The 17,534-nt window shown below is 39.7% G+C and overlaps 1 protein-coding gene across 3 annotated transcripts in view; it reads left to right on the top strand.

Annotated features, from left to right (window-relative positions):
• Positions 1–17,534, top strand: part of GPD2 (glycerol-3-phosphate dehydrogenase 2) — a 143,100-nt gene that overhangs the window by 40,021 nt on the left and 85,545 nt on the right. The gene's annotated exons all lie outside the window — the stretch shown is intronic.

Here is a 17,534-nt window from a genome sequence, read left to right on the forward strand (position 1 = left end):
GAAGCTGTTGCAGTTGGACTCGTTTTGTTCATTGCTGTGAGAGCCTTTATGCCATGGCTGGTCCTGTGCCTGTTTTTTCCTTTGTGCTCTGAGAGTAGAGCCGGCCACATTGCTTGGAGTCCCAGGTTCTGAGTGAGAAATACTACTTTAAAAACTCTTCCCGGGAAGAATCAGTTTGATGACTTAGAGTTAAAAAAACAAAACAGAACAAAACAAAAAACCGGCTTGTTTTTAGTGCTTCCTCCTAAAGACAGAAGGAATTGAATAGGCCGTGTTAGTCCTTTTCATTCTTACTTATGAGCACATCGCCCTTACGGTTTCCCCAGTTGGATATCTTGCAGGTCCTAATTGACTTGCTCTGAAGCTCATCGTCACTCACGGGTTATGCTGGGTGCACTGTTCCTTTCAAAATATTGCCTTGTTTGCTTAAAAGTCAGTGTGAAAAGATGCCGCTCCTGCTGTGAGGTTATTTCAGAAGTGCAGTTTGGTTTGAGACGTGGGCTTTAACGGATTAGGTTATTTCTGCCATCTTTACCAGGCAGGGCTATCCCAAATGACACTGGCAACTGCCGGCGCCAAAGGTCACAATATCTAATATGATAAGTTGTTGCTAAGTTTGTACACGGTTTATGTCTGTTAACTGCAGCAAGCGTGTTCTACTTCAGAGTTTATAAGTTAACTTTGTGTTCAGATTATACTGTTTCATATGTTTTATTTGTTTGATTTTTCTTTTTCTTTTTTTTTAAAGATTTTATTTATTTGACAGAGATCACAAGTAGGCAGAGAGGCAGGCAGAGAGAGAGAGGAAGGGAAGCAGGCTCCCCGCTGAGCAGAAAGCCCGATGCAGGGCTCGATCCCAGGACCCTGAGATCATGACCTGAGCCAAAGGCAGAGGCTTTAACCCACTGAGCCACCCAGGCGCCCCTGTTTGATTTTTCTTTAATCTCACACAATAAACAGTTGATATTCTCTAATCAATCACATTAAGGGTGAATTTTCATCAGTAAAATCAAGACAAAACAAGAATCTACTGATTTCTGGGTCATTTTGCCATTTTCTCCTTCCTAAGTTAGACATCCTGACTACCCTAATGGCCAAATGAAATGGATACCAGCAGTTTCAAGTCATTTATAATTTTAATCTGACAAGTTCTTTTGAGAAAAATCACCATAGGCATATTCAATCAATGAGTTGCATAAGGCATTCATCCAAACGTGTGCATTCTTTTGTGGTGATTCCTGTCCCCTAAAGCCACGGCCTTGAGCGCTTTTTGCGTGGCAGGTTGGGATGTAGCCTTAGGGATTAGCAACAAAAAGAGAAGAGAGATTACGGGGGTGGGGGGGGAGAGGAGGCGACTCTTTTGGGCCATTGACATAAAATGACCAGAGGCCTCAGCTGTCCTCTCTCAGAAAATATCTGCCAATCAGAGCCATTCTGGGGGACTTTTCAATGGTCAGGAAAAATCTGCCCCCGATACAGATTATTTGGCTACGTTTTGTAGAAGCTGTGTCTTTAAATGTGACTCGGCATGCTCCATTTTTCTGCAGAGCCATGCTTAATGTATTGGCTTGTGTCTTTATATTTTTTTCTTCCAGTTTTCTAAGATGATTCTAACTGATGAACTGTCCTCCTTTAAGAAGAAATTGGTGTCAAAAGTCCAAGACGCTGACGTATTAGAAAGCCATCTGTCGAGTTCAAGTTCAGGCACATTTTGCTGGCATTCCTGCCCCTGCAGCTCTGTCTCCCCTGGCTCCTTGCTTGTGCTCCTTTGATATTCTGAGCACAAAGCTTCCTTCCTAAAGTACAGGCAGGGATTGTATTCTAAATACAAACCGCTTGATTCTAGAAGTTGGTCAACAGTTAAAGCACATTTGACAGAAAAGGTAGTGCTACCTGTCAGCATTTAGGTGCCAAGTCAGCTCACTTGAAAACTTTTAAATCAATTCTACAGTTAAATTAGCTTATATTTGCAAGGGGGATAATAAAGGAATGCTATTCTGTATCCATCTATTTGATTAAATAGAAAACACTATGAAATCAAGTAAGATACTGTTCACTTACCTTTTACCCAGCTGCTTGAATAAAAGCTATTGTAGGTGAGGAGATAGAGACAACTGCGGAGACCCTAGCATTTCTGGAGAGAGGTCAGGTGTTAGAGGTAATAGCAATGATTGTTTAGTCTCATGTCACAATGTGGCTTTCCCTCATACAAGCATATTATTAAGATTTGTTATTCAGTGATCAGTAGTGTCCATTGTTGACCTAAGGGGAGCATAGAGATTTTTTTCTTTTAAGATAAATAAATCAGAGTTAGAAGGGATGGACTAAGGAGATTATTATTATTATTATTATTATTTTCTTTTGGAGCTGGAGCAACCTGAATTTTCCTATTACAGCGAGGAAGCTGATGAAGAGATGAATATTGGCTGACTTTTTTTTTTTTTTTTGACTGTGTCCACCTGCAGGGAAGGAGGTTTGTGGCCACAGAGAGTATCCACTCTCCAGGCTCTCCTCAGTGGCGCGTGTAGGGTTTTTTTGAGTGGTCTTGGAGAGGCTTCCTATTCATTTTCCTCCTTTTATTGCCTCACCCACAAGTAGGTGATATAAGTGTCCCCAGAGTCTTCTTGATGTTCCTTTCCCTGGATCAGCTATATGCCAAGGGCCAGGAGGCTGAGTAATGGCTCTTGTCATTGCAGTGGGTATATACCACTGTCTTAAATCCCACCAGGAATGTGGCGAGCAAATATCTCTGTAGTGGTGTGCAGATTTTTGAGAGCAAGTTATTAGTCATTCACTATTTAGTAGAAGTCAATTTAATACTAATTTTACTTGGAAGGGACTTGGAGGGGATCCGGTCTTCTTCTCGGGACAGGATGCTCTTTTAGTGATTCCCTCATATCAAGTGAAAGAGACGTATCACTTCATGAGAGAGTCTCCTTTTCTAATTTTGAATTGATGAGACAACAGAGTGGATGGAGAGGGGAGTTTAAGTTAGGAGCGAGGGTCTCGGGTACTTTCAGAGCCAGTGAACCTTCGTGAGGAGCAGAAGTGGGGAGTGTAAAGCCAGGGCTGCATGAGGGGTCCTCAGGTGGGTGGGAAGAATGGGGGCGGCTGGGGGGAATGGGGACAAAAGCAGGGTGGGAGTGCAGAGATTGGACTGAGGGTTACCCCAGGTTTTGTCTTTCATTATAGACCAATGGCATTTTTTGAAACTTCTTTTTTTTTTTTTTTTTTTTTTTTTAACTCAACATTTATGTCATACCTTCTAGGTCTAACTGGAAACACTGGTGTGATAGTGTGGGCTTCTTTTTAACCCCAGTGGTGTGGTTGATGTAACAAAGATCTATTTAAGTCTGAGGGTGTGCCCTCCCACGTAACACATGCTGGGTTTGTTCCTTCCATTACCCACTCTGAAGGTGTAGTGGGCTTTGTGAGCCAACTGGAGGTGAGGACTGAAAACCACTGAAAGCTTTCTCAAAGCCCGGATGTGAAAGTTTTCTTCTTTTTTTTCTGCACCAGACTGAGGTAGGGAATGAGCTTCAGGGTATGGCAGTCAAGGTCTCTTTTTAGTTTGAGGAGTGATTGTATTAGAATCAGGGAATTCATAGATCCTCACTGATCAAATATCCTTCCATTCCTGAGTGATAGAATGTAAAGGATGAGAGCACCATCTTGGCAAAGATTGCATACCTCCAACGCTTGGCTCTACTGAAGAGCTAACAGACTATGGTCAATTTTCTTAAGTTCTCTGGACATCATTTTCCTCTGTCTGTAAAATAGAACAGTGGTGCTTCCCTCTGAGGAATGCTGAAGAGCAGTAAAGCCTGGAAGAGGTTCTGGAACATAGTGAGCTTTCAAAAAGTCTGAGCTAGTAGTGGATCCCCAGGTGATAAGAAGATACAATGTGAGTCTAAGGTACAGGAAAGTTGCTCTTGTCATGGGTGATCCTGGCATTCAGGGTTACCTTGTTAAGACTTGGAGGTCAGCAGCACTGCTATGTCCTTCATCTGAGGTTATAGGACAATGGCCAGACAACAGGTATACAGATACCTTATGTTCTCTTTTCGCCTTGCTTCCTGATCGGACGATGAGCCAAGGAGCAGGAGGACAAAGCCAGTTATTAAACTCTTTTCCTGTTGCAAGTAATAACTTACTTGAAGTTCCTGTTGTTTCTTCTCTTTCTCTACTTGGGTCTTTATGAGTTTTGGCAGACTCGGTTTATAGGGCTGATGTGTTTCTAAAAAGTTATGTGAATACAGTATTCTTGGTAAGTTAATTTTATATAGTAGAATGCTATTTGTTGGACGCCATGATGAAACATTCTAGAAAACAAACAATATTTAAAAAGGCCTGCTTCCCCCCACCCCCGGAATTCTCTTGTATTATTTTAGCTTGAAGTGGAAAGCAGTTAGGCTTATTACTTTCCAGAGTCAGTGAGGTAGTAGGAGTGATTACTGACAGGATGTTCATGCTTTGTAAAATAGCCTCTGACTTTGTAAGAGACAGCAATTTATACACCTTGAGTGGCCTACAAAATATTAGAGTTCACTCTGTGTGTGAATTAAGGGAACGTGAGAAAATGGTAGTGGTGATGTGTTAGGTGAGTTGAATTACAGGTAAAACAGTATTACCTTTGTTGCTAGTATCATTGAAACTCGGGAAGAAAAGTACATATGCTAATGAGAGGCAAAGTGATGCATGAATAATGAAAATCCATAGGAATTTTGAAAACATTGTTTTAACTCGTAATTTCAGTCTCTTCTCAATGCATTATTTGTAAGAGATTCTAATAAAGCAGAGCTTTTTGACTGATAATACTAATGACTCAAAATACAGAAGATAAGATTGGAGAAGGAGTAAAAAATAGAATGGTCATCTCTAGTGAAAGTAAGATCTACTTTGGGACTTACTGCAACGGATCCCCGAACGGGCAGACATTTAGCTTCCTGAATGTGTGTGTTACACAGTGTGGAGGAGATTCGATGAGCCTGTTAATGTGCTCAGGTCATGCATGTTTTCAGAACTCCACTTCCTTCATAAGGTAAGGTTAATGTCACTGACTCCCAGGCTTTTTCCTGCTGCCCAGCACCAAGTCAATACATACAAGCCAGTGATCATAGTACCTGACACAAAGCGGGTCTTTAGTATCTAGGACTTTCCCTTCCCCTGATACAGGGCGTGAACATTTGAAATAGACCTAGCCCTGTTAGACATACTAAGAACGCAGTAGCACCAGATTTCTTTACAGGGTGGAGCTTTTGGTTGGCACAGTGTGGCTTATATTAACTGCCAGACAGAGAAACTGGTAGAGGATAGAGAAACGTGAAGTTCAGGTGAGTATCTATTGAAGAGAAATAAAAATCATGAGCAAATGCTGGTGAAGGGTGTGGAGCAACAGCTACCCTCCTTTATTCCTGGTGAGAACACAAAATGGTACAGCTACTTTGGAACACAGTGGGACAGTTTTTTATAAAACTAAACATATTCTTACCATTTGATCCAGCAGTCACTCTCATTGGTGCTTACCCCAAAGACTTGAAAACCAGGTTTGCACAAGGATCTGCAAAGGGATGTTTATAATAGCTTTATGCATAATTGCTAAAACTTGGAAGCAACCAAGATGTCCTTCAGTAGGTGAATGGATAAATAAACTGTTGTACGTCCAGACAATGGACTATTATTCAGTGCTAGAAAGAAACAAGCTATCATGCCATGAAGAGGCACAGAAAGAAAAAAATGGTAGTGCAAGAACTCCACTGTGGGTTCTCCAAAACTACTGGAGACAGTAAAAATGATCAGTTACCTGGGGTGTGTGGGGCATGAATGGGCAGAACATGGAGGATTTTTAGGACAATGAAACTCCTCTGTATGATATTATAATAATGGGTCTGTGTTATTATGCATTTGTCTAACCCCATAAAATGTACAACAGCAGGAGTGAACTCTTAAGTAAATTATTGACATTATAATGTGTCAGTGTAGGTTCATTCTTGGTAAATAATGTGCCATTCTGGTGAATGATGTTGATAAAGGACATGTATGTGTGGGGGCAGGGGGATATGGAAAACCCATGGATCTTCTCAATTTTGCTGTAAACTTGAAACTGCTGTGAGGAAAAAAAAAGCCTTTAAAATACACAAATACATGAATAAAACTTGCATAGCACTTAGGACATGATGTCAATTAAGAAATTTTACATTCTAAAAATTCCACTCCCACATGACTTTTCAATAGTATCTTTGATTGGATGTAACTACTTAATTTTTGAACATGCTTAATATCTTTAAGAATTTAACCTCAGTTATAAATATTTTTCTGGTTCCTAAACTAAAGAATGTCTCTGGGGTTGAAATCAATGTAAGTCTTCCTGAGCACTGATGTAGCTCAAATTGTGACATGACATGTCTGCTTTATGTTTCCCAGATTGCTTTTAACTCTGAGTCAATTCCAGCTACCAGACTTGTTTGTTCTAAGTAAATAATCTTCCATCTCCAGAAGCATTTTTTTCATAGGTTCATAAACAGCCTTTTTCTTAAAAAAAAAAAAAATACAAAGTTCTGGAATAGCAGCGTTCTTAAACAGTCTTTGTTTTTGTTGATGATGTTTAGGTGGGGTAGCATGATGCTAATACCATACAAAGAATGCATATTAAGGAGGACAGAAGGGACCAGTGCTTAAGGAACAGGCTCCTTGGTCCCACCTGCCTGCTTGAAGAGCTATTAACTTCAACGTTACATCAGATATAAAGTGGTTTAGTGGGGCTTGTGTTTGTTGTTCTGTCCTTTGGAGCTTCTTTGTATGTGCGGATTTAATTTTCTATAAATGATGTGTCCTTATCCACCAGAGGAAGATTCTGAACTGTGTATGGACTGTATGCAGGGTAGAGGAGTTGTGAATTTTAGGTTGTAATGCTGAATATAACCCATAGTTGTGTATTAATTAGAGCATGCTAATTGGTGCAATCAACAACCCCCAAAGCTCACTGGGTTATCACCATGCAGGTTTATGTCTTGCTCACAATACAGTTCGGTGAGGATAGAGGCGGGGACCTGCTTCTTGCAATGACTCAGGGATCTATGTCTCTTTATTCCAGTGGTTCTGCCATATTATAGGGCTTTTTGACCCACCAGATCATTTCCAGCCGACTCTCAGGGAGGGTGGGAAATGCCCTGGAGGAAGAGAAAAAGTTTTAAGCATCCAGCCATCACATCTGCCTCCTGACTTTAGTTTCTAATCCAGTTGACAAATGAGTTGCATTTCTTTTCATGAGAGTTTTATTGTTGGAGTTTTTGCCAAAGACTGTGGCATTCACTTGCTTCTCTTATGCAGAACCCCGTGCATAGATTCCTGGAAGAACTCTTTTTCTCCTAGAAGCACAACTAAATATGTTGGGGCTGTGTCTGATATCTAAAGCTTGATGAGGATTCGGAATACACTATATTTTCCATAAGGCCAGTTTGAACTATTCTTAACTACTCTATATGGTTAACTGTTTCTTCAGAGCCATGCTTCATCAAAGCACTAAAATTATGCAGACAGAGCTGGAAATGTTCTTTGAAGAGCATCCTATCATCTTCCTTATAATTTTGGTTTTTATTTAACACTTAGCTCCTAAAGTGGGGCCATGGCAATATCTTTGAGTTATAACTCACATCAGGCCTTCGAGGAGTTTGTGATGCTATTTTATGGCTGGCATACAAAATCAGCGAGGTTAACTGTACTTCTAGAGGTCACACAGTGAGTCAACAACTGAGCTATGATTAGCATTGACAGCTGGTGAGCTTCTAGGCTGTTGCTAACTGAGCAACATTGACATTCATTCTGATTTGACTTTGCATTTCATTTTCAACTATTTATTCATCTTGAGGGCTCTTTAAGAAACTTTTTAGGGATATTGTGGGACTGAGCAAACTTTCTATAAATGCTTTGGGGAGAGTCCTTCAGCTCCCTTCCCTTCTCCCCATCTTCCAACTTCATAGTCAAATTATGTTTATGTTTGGAAGGATTTTTGTAGGTAAAGTTTGGGCAAATTAAGAAGAAAATAGATGCTTTATGTTAAGTTAGGCAACGTTAATTTTACTTACTTCCTTTATTTTCTAATTTGTGGTTTCTCAACAAAGGTCTTCTGAGATCTAATTATATGCTTGTGAGTACAAATAGAAATGTTATAAAAAAAAGTATATATTTGAAGAAATAATTTGCAGAGAAATGGAAAGTATGCATCATAAATTTGAACGATTTTGAACATCAAATTAAAACGTAGCTGAGGGCCATCTGGATTGTCAAGCTTGGAAATGATCGTTGGGCTCATTGGGTCAGCATTTTATTTACCTTCAAGAGATGGGAGAAGGATGAACCTCCTGTGTCCACTTTCAAACATATGTCTTAGGGAAGTTTTTAAGGAAAAAATGCTACTTCATGGAACTTGATGACCCAGGGTTGCTGGCCACAGGCTCTCCACAGTCCCAAGAACTTCTGAGTTCACTGGCGATCACCAACAGCTCCTTGCTGGTGCCAGAGAAGCTGATAGATCGAGGGGCCCAGGTAGTCTACATTTATAGGCAAAGAGAGCCTAGCACAGCTGAAGTCAGGGGATGTGAAGTCAAACCTGAAATCAAATTATGATTCTCTCAGTTACTTGCATAAGGAATAACTGAACTCACTTTCCTCGGAGGTCAAAGGGTGCCTGTGTTCTGTGGTAATGATGAGACCTATAGGAGCTAGCTCATTAGAGTGTGTGGACCAGTAGCAGCCCAGCCAGCCCCAGTGCCGCCTCTTCCTTCCCTGGCCTCCCTGAGTTCAGCCTTCCTTTCCAGATCCCCTAGTTCTCAGCAGGCTGTTGGGATTGAAGAGCAGTATCAAGTTGAGACACCTCCAACTATTAACGTTTCTGAAGTATTTATTTGAAAACCAATAAAATGTATCTCCCAAACCTCAGATCATGTAGTCAGTTATGAAGTGAGCTTATCTGAAGTAGATTCAAACAGAGCGAAAGGATTTTCCCTCTTCTTCAGCTATAAAAAAAGTTTCACAATTTAACAGTTTGGATATATCATGATTGCTATTAAGAGACTGTCTCTGTGATTTCTCAAATGAATCGCAGCCACACAAAGCCTGGACGGCACATTCAAGGTGAGCTGGAGCTCTGAGCTCAGTCCCCCCAGAAGGAAGGACTTGTTTTCTCTTCTCTGGTCTCCAGTGGAGATGACAGTCTACCCATTAGCAATTGTTCCTACAGAGTAATTGTGAGTCCCTCCCTGAGGATGTTCACAGTGAGAAATGTTGCTTGCCGTCATGTAAGTACAAGAAAAAACATCATTGTTTAGAATCACAGAGTGGTTCAGGAGGTGAAGGCCATTAAAACATTTTAAGATTCACCGTAAGGAGATGCAGGTTGCATCTTCTTTCTAGGAAAATACAAATATTGTTGGTCTTTTTCAGTGACAACAAAACGCAAAGCAATTTCCCTAAAATCTAACAGTTCCATTAGCAGTATGTGATTGAATCACATGCTATGGGAGAGAGTGAGAGTGATAGTTGCAGTATGAAGTGATTTGCATGAAACCCTACTTTATACTCCAATTATTACTGTACATGATTACAGGACAACCTGGTTGTTAATTGCCTGTGGTCTTTAAATATGCACTTCTTTCAGAAATAGACACTAATTATTAGATCTTGTTTTCGGTCTCACCTGAAGTTGCAAATGTCTAGGATTTTTTTTAATTTGCAAGTCTAATGGTGCACATAGTAAAACTGATCTCATTCTGAATCCTGTTCTGTTCAGGCTCAAAGATTATGAACTTGGCTTTCAGTTCTCTGTAGGTGTTAACAGGTACCAGTCTCTTGACAAAAACCACACGTTTGCTATCAGAATTCTGGAGGAATCTTGTCTTTTTAAAACATAGACGAACATTTGCTTACAAGTTTAAAAAAATTCCTATTTCTCCATAGATCATCATAATTAAATATCAGAAATAAAAACATCAAAGTAATATTAAATATTCTCCTAATTCTACCAGGATAAGAATTTTTTTGTTTGGGAGCTGTGGTTGGAGTTCTTGGACTCTCATTTCTTCTGGCTTCAGTGGTGGAATCATAGTATTGGGCTTTTCCTGTTTCTAGCCTGGGGTCGGCAAATGTCTCTGCCTATAGGGGCTAGAGTGGGTGACATAAAAGCGTGAAACCAGTAGTGCGAGCTCTGCACTAACAAGACCACACAATTTCTGCCCAAGGGATCCATGCTGTTGCAGCAGATTCATTTCAGAAATCATTGTTATATGAAATATAGCAACTTTTAAGTATTGGATATGCAACACATTTTTTTTTTAAGATTTTATTTATTCATTTGACAGAGAGATCACAAGTAGGCAGGGAGGCAGGCAGAGAGAGAGGAGGAAGCAGGCCCTCCGCGGATCAGAGAGTCCGATGTGGGGCTCGATCCCAGGACCCTGGGATCATTACCCTAGCCGAAGGCAGAGGCCTCAACCCACTGAGCCACCCAGGCGCTCCTGCAATACATGTTTTTAAGAAAGTAGTGTGCTGCACAAATACATTAGGATGACTTCTGGTTTTAGCACATGCTGTTCCCTCTTCCTTTCCTGTCATTGTTACCCATCGAATGCCTTGTAGTCCTTCTTCCTGTAGTCCAGGAAATCTTCTCAGGTCTGGATGAAGTGTGTGTCCTGTGGCCTTTATAGCCTCTTCTCTATCTTTAATCTGCCTGTTAAGCAATATTATGATTGACTGTTTATCTTTTTGTTTTGTCCTCCAATCTATAGACCTGCCAAGGACCTCTAATACATATTGATTGGATGAGTGAGTAAGTGGTTGTGGGTCAGGTGTCTTGTCAGGAATAGACATGTGAGTTTTGGTCTTTGACATGATTTAGGGTATGTTGCCGTTCCAAGGTTTCTCCCAGAATCTCTCGGTCAGTCTTTTAATGGGGTTTAACTCCCAGATCCCTGCTTAATCAAACTTCCTGGAGGAGAGCTGGTCTGAGAAGATTTGGAGCACAAACACCTCTGTTCTTAAAGCACGTTGCTACTTACCACCACTGTTTTATTCTGGCTGCTTTTCTCTTCTTTATTTGCCATCAGCCAACATATTCTAGGGAAGGTAGAGTGCAGATGTGTTTTTGAGACTCAAAGCCATATGAAGCCATATGAGTCTCTCTCTTGTCATAATTATAAGTACGGCCTTAGGCTGTGTTTACTGCCTCTAAAATAAACTTGGTACTTAGCTTCTCAGTTGCAACACTTCCCAGCTTTTATGGGGGAAAATATAAACAGAAATAAAATGTTTTAAATGTGGTGTCAGAAATTAAATAAATTACCCTCAATAGTGCTGTATCTTTAAAATAAATTTTTTTGGAACAACTCTTCAGGAAAGCATCCACAACAAAACCATGGTTAAAAAAAACAGAAACTGGGCGCCTGGGTGGCTAAGTGGGTTAAGCCTCTGCCTTTGGCTCAGGTCATGATCTCAGGGTCCTGGGATGGAGCCCCGCATCGGGCTCTCTACTCAGCAGGGAGCCTGCTTTCTCCACTCTCTCTCTCTCTCTGCCTGCTTCTCTGCCTACTTGTGATCTGTCTGTCAAATAAATAAATAAAATCTTTAAAAAAAAAAAAAAACAAAAACCAGAAACTTTCAGAGTGTGGTAATTGGTGATAGCTCACCCTATTCTAACTGATAAGTCTGTCTCTTTATTTTCTTCTGCCATTATATATTGTCTGTGTGGTGTAGTTGTATAACACAGCCTGTGGGCAGGCTGTGGAGGTGCGGTTCCCAGCTTTTCTGTATCCGAGTTGCATTAATCACCGGCCAATTACTTGGCTTTCATTTGTCTCAGTTACTTCTTCTGTAAAATGGAGATCACAGTAGTACTCAACTCATGGGGTTATTATGAGGATTAAATGAGTAGAAAAAAGTAAAAGGTTTATAACAGTGCCTGACATATAAATACTAGATACATATTGGCTTTTTTTTTTTAATGGAAGAACAATTGATATATGGTATTGTATTAGTTTCAGGTGTATGACATAGTGATTCAGTATTTATATACACTACAAAATGGTCACCACAGTAAGTCTAATTACCATATCACCATACAAAGTTGTTAGAATATTATTGACTGTTTTCCCTGTGCTGCACATCACATCCCTGTGTCTCCTTTATTTTATAACTGGAAGATCATACCTCTTAACCCCTTTGTCTCTTTTTGCCTATCTCTCTTACACTCCTCCCTCTGGCAACCATCAGGTCATTTTTTGTATCTTGGATTTTTTTTCTATTTTGTTTGTTTGTTTTGTTTTTTTAGATTGATACAGTATTTGTCTTTATTTTACTTAGCGTGATATCCTCAAGGTCCGTCTATTTTGTCACAAATGGCAAGATTTCATCCTTTTCTATGGCTGAGTAGATATAGGTACAATATACAGATAATTAATATATATATTATATATATAATATATATATATAAAATGGAGTATCTCACACACAAACGCAAACACTTACACATCCTACATCTTTGTTACCCATTCAACTAATGTTTTCATTTTCTTCAGATGAATACCCAGAAGTGGAAATGCTGGATCATATCGTATTTCTACTTTTAAATTATTTGAGGAAACTCCTTACTCTTTTTCTGATTTATACTCCCACCAGCTGTGTATGATGGTTCCCTTTTCTCCACATCCTTGCCAACAGTTGTTCTTGTACTTAAAAAAAAAGTTATTTATTTATGTATTTATTTATTATTTATTTGTTTTAGAGGGGGTGGCTTAAAGGGAGAGGGAGAGAGAGAATCTTAAGCAGGCTCCATGCTCAGTGCAGAGCCCGATGCAGGACTTGGTCTCACAACCCTGAGATCAGGACCGGAGCCAAAATCAAAAGTCAGACACTTAACTGCTGAAGCCACTCAGGCACCCAAACACCTTTATTTATTTATTTTTTAAAGAAGGCTCCATGCCAGCGATGGAACCCAGTGTGAGGCTTGAACTCACAACCCTGAGATCAAGACCTGATCTGAAATCAATAGTCAAATGCTTAACCAACTGAGTTACAGAGGTGTCCCTTATATTTTTTGATACTAGCCATTCTTTTTTTTTTTTTTTTAATTTTTAAAATTTATTTGTCAGAGAGAGAGAGAGAGCACAAGCAGGGGGAGTGGCAGGCAGAACAGCCCGAGGGAGAAGCAGACTCCCTGCTGAGCAAGGAGCCTCATGTGGGACTCAGTCCCAGGACCCTAGGATCATGACCTGAGCTGAAAGCAGCCACTTAACTAACTGAGTCACCCAGGTGTCCCTATATTAGCCATACTGAGAAGTATCAAATAATATCTCATTGTGGTTTTGATTCACATTTCCCAGATGGTTAGCAATGTTGAGCATCTTTTTGTGTGCTTGTTGGCTCTCTACACACGTCTGCTTACTTTTTTTAAAGTCAAGTTTATTGAGGTAGAATTTGGGGTATAATTTACATTATGTGGTATAACTCATCCTTTATAATATACAGTTCTATCAGTTTTTGTAAGCCACACAGTCATATAACCAGCACCACAGTGAAGATACAGGACATTTCTATCCTCCTCAAAATTTCTCTCCTGTTCTTTGTGGTCAGTGTTGCCCTCCCACTGTCCTCAGACCTCGACAGTCCGATCTGTTTCCTGACCCTATACGTTTGCTTTTAGAGAATGTCACATAAATGGAATCATGTCATAAATAGACTTCTGAGTCTGTCTTCCGTAAAGGCCCATGTAGTCAATGTTTTAGGTTTGCAGGCTGTACCATCTCTCTCTCTCTCTTTTTAAGATTTTATTTATTTATTTGACAGACAGAGATCACAAGTAGATAGAGAGTCAGGCAGAGAGAGGGGGCGGGAAGCAGGCTCCCCACTGAGCAGTGAGCCCGATGTGGGCCTCGATCTCAGGACCCTGGGATCATGACCTGAGCAGAAGGCAGAGGCTTTAACCCACTAAGTCACCCAGGTGCCCCGGCTGTACCATCGCTGTTGCAACTTCTCTACTTTGCTATTACAGTCATGTGCTATCCACGAATGATTGGGTGTGGCTATGTTCCAATAAAATTTGGCTTGTTAAAACAGACGGCGGCCAGATTTGGGTGGTAAACCATAATTCGCTGACCCCTAACTTAGCAGAGTGCATTTGAGATCCAGAAATGTTGTCAGGTCTATCAGTGGTTTGTTCTTTTCATTGCCAATTATTGTTCCATTGCATAAATACACCACAGTTTGTTTAGTCATTTACCAGTGATAAATAAAGCCACTGTAAACATTTTTTGTGTGTGAGCACAGCTTTTGATTTCTCTTGAGTAATTATCTAGGAGAGGATTTCTGGGCTGGATGATAAGTGTGGTTTACTTTTACAAGAAACTCAAGTTTTCCAAAATGTCTGTATCATTTTGCATTTCTACCAGCAATATAAGAGAGTTCCAATTGTGTTGTATCTTCACCTGCACTTGGTGTTGTCCAATTTTTTTTTTTTTCTGGTTAAGTTCAACCTACTCTAAAAGACTGTGAAGAATCTTAGAAACTAGAATAAAGATGCTTACCTATAACCTAACTTAAATTGGAAGCTCTTGAAGGCTTTTACACATGGAAATGGCATGATTTGGGTTTTAAAATGATGACCCCCAACTGCAATATGGAGACTGACTTGGAGGTGGGCATGGTGGGAAGATATCAGATTAGTAGAGGGAAAGGGGAACAGACTGTGACTTGAAAAGGGACAGCGAAGAGGAAGTGGCTGGGCCTGAGATTTTTTTAGGACGCGGAACGGATAATACTCAGTGGTTGATCCGATATGGAACTTAAGAGAGCGGCCCAAACTGCTAGATCCAAAATGGTTCCTTCCCTGATGAACACTGACAGGGAAAAATATTCAATTTTGAGATACATGTGAGACAGCCAAATGGAAGTGCCAAATGGGTAGTTTGATGTCTGGATTCTGGAATAGGGGAACAAAATTGGAAGTCAGTGTGGTATAAGGTTATATGACCATGTGGAGGTGGAAGAAATTCTCTAGAAAGGCCCAAGAGGACCTAAGTGCTTAATATTGAGGAGTAGAGAGGGACCTCTGGAGGAAACTAGGAGAGAGTGCTTAAGAGAGGCTAGAGAGAGAGAGAGCTCAGCTCAGTTGTCTCTCAGATGCCAAGGTGAGTGAACAGAAAGTTTGTGCTGAGGTGACAGCTAACATGAGGTATAAAATGTGCTGACTGGATTTCGCAGCAAAGTGGACATGAGTCAGTTTTGGTGGTGGTGGTGGTGAGGGTGGTGGTGTGTATGTGAAAATGCAGATTAAAATGAATTGAGGAGTTGGTTGAGTGAGTAGGAGGTGAGGCAATAGAAAAAGCAAGGGTATACAGGACTTTCCAGAATTTTTAGGATGGTAAAAATATATTTAAAAGGCATTTTTTATTCTTAAGGTGAGATGGGATAGAGTGTCGTGTGGGGGCGGAAGGATGAGAGAAGGGACAAAGAGAAACAGTGCAGTCCATGGAATGAGAAGCCCATAAGGCATGAGGGGTGCCCATCAGACCCAGCAAACTTTCTGAGGAAGAAATTCAGTTGAGTTTAATATTCATAGTTACGACCTGTTAGCAGAGTAGAACAGGGGCCTTATAGTGTTACCAAGTTCTAATGACTTATATAATCATGATATAGTCCTTAAATTTATTTCTTGAGTATTTCTATAAAACTTACCAAGCAGAAAATGTCAGAATTTTTTTTTTTTTTTTTTTTGGATGTGTGAAAATGCTCTGGCAGTTTAGTCACTTGTCAGTCTTATGTCCAAGTACTACCCATCTGTCATGGCCCAGTTGAATCCTCAAATGAAAGACCCTCCCTCCTTGACCAGAATGGTCATAGCCTGGTACTTCTTTGCTTTACTCTGGCATTTTGTTCTTTCTACATACTTTTATATATACGAATATATATATATATATATATATATATATATATATATATATATATTTACTTCCCGTAAATGTTTGTAAGTATGTATGTAAATGTGAACATGGGGAAATGGGAAATGGTTATTAGTAGGTAATTGGAGGAGTTGTGTAAAGGAGAATAAGATGTTTGTGGCATGTATCTGGATCATAAGCCTGAAAAATTATGGCACCTGATTATAATCTTTTGTTTTTATGAGACTTGGTAAAGTGGGATTTAAAAGTTCCCTTTTACCTGTCATTAAATGATTAAATTATTTAATAAGTAATAGCAACAGCTCTGTGGTGGTGCTTTACAGTTTACCATCTACACTCATCTCATTCGTCCATCAGATTGAGCACAACTCAGAGATGTAGAGCGAGAGACATCACGGGGTTTATCCCATTCTACAAAGGAAGAAACCAATGCCCAGGGAGATAATGTGTCAAAAGTCACATATTGGTAAAGAAGAGCGCTGAGACCAAAGCCAGGAACCTCTGATCTGGGTTTTTTTTTTTTTTTTTTTTTAGTGTCCTTTCTGGCTTCTAGATTTATTTTTATAGAAATCCAATAGGCCTGACAATAATTAAATTCAATTTTAAGGAACAACTTGGTTTATTTTATTTAAATGGATAAAAGAAAATCACTTACCAGAACAATATCTTGTTTGGAGTTAAGATCACCTTTTCCTGAACAGTTTTTGGCCTTGTGGTTAAAGAGCTTCCTCTGTGGCTCCTACAGTAGAATGGGAAAAACACTGCCGGCATCACACTGATGCTGGGATTTACAGGAAGGAAAACAATTTACATACCTGTGGATAACTAACTGTTAGAGCAGCTCTAGCCAGCACTGTTCACTATAGTGATTAAATCTAGTATTAGCATATTACTCATCTGTTTTTCTGGGCTTTTGATTCTGCTTTCTGGCAACTACTTTTTTTTTTTTAAGATCATTTTTTATTAAGGACAACAACTTACATTCTAATGAAAGAAAAACTAGAAACAGGGAAGGCCATTATCCTTTAGGGGGGCTTAGCTGGCTTTATTTTATTGTTAAAGCCTTCAAATATTGAAATAGTGTATACTAAATATATAAAATCTAGAATTTTATATTAAAACATTTAATGGGGAAGCCTCTGACTGAAATCCTTTAAAAAAAATTATTTGCATTGGCCATAGTTGATCATTTAAATATGACAGTAACTTTCATTAAACAGATTCTTTTTTGATTATACCCACCTAAGCTCATAGACCTCCAAGCTCTAAAATCTATTTTTGCCAGAAGTATTAAAGAACGAAAAATATACACTTTTAAGAAATTGCAGAAAGGCATAAAGTGCTTTTTTCCTCCTCCTTTCAACACTTTTAAATGTTATCTGAATGAGTTACTGCTATGGGGTAAAACATTTCCTTCTGTTCTCCTATAAATTGTCTTTGACTAGGTATTTGGGAATTGCTGTACAGTGTGGGAAATAGTTGAACTTGGCTGTTTATGGAACCAAAATAAGCAGTTGAGATACTGAATCTGAAACCAGGTGTTCCCTGCCTAAATGGTTATGGCTTATTAAAACACAACAAAAGAGAAAT

Source organism: Lontra canadensis, unplaced genomic scaffold, assembly GCF_010015895.1.
Source record: "Lontra canadensis isolate GAN:19392208 unplaced genomic scaffold, GSC_riverotter_1.0 scaffold13, whole genome shotgun sequence".
Classification (NCBI taxonomy): Eukaryota; Metazoa; Chordata; class Mammalia; order Carnivora; family Mustelidae; genus Lontra; species Lontra canadensis.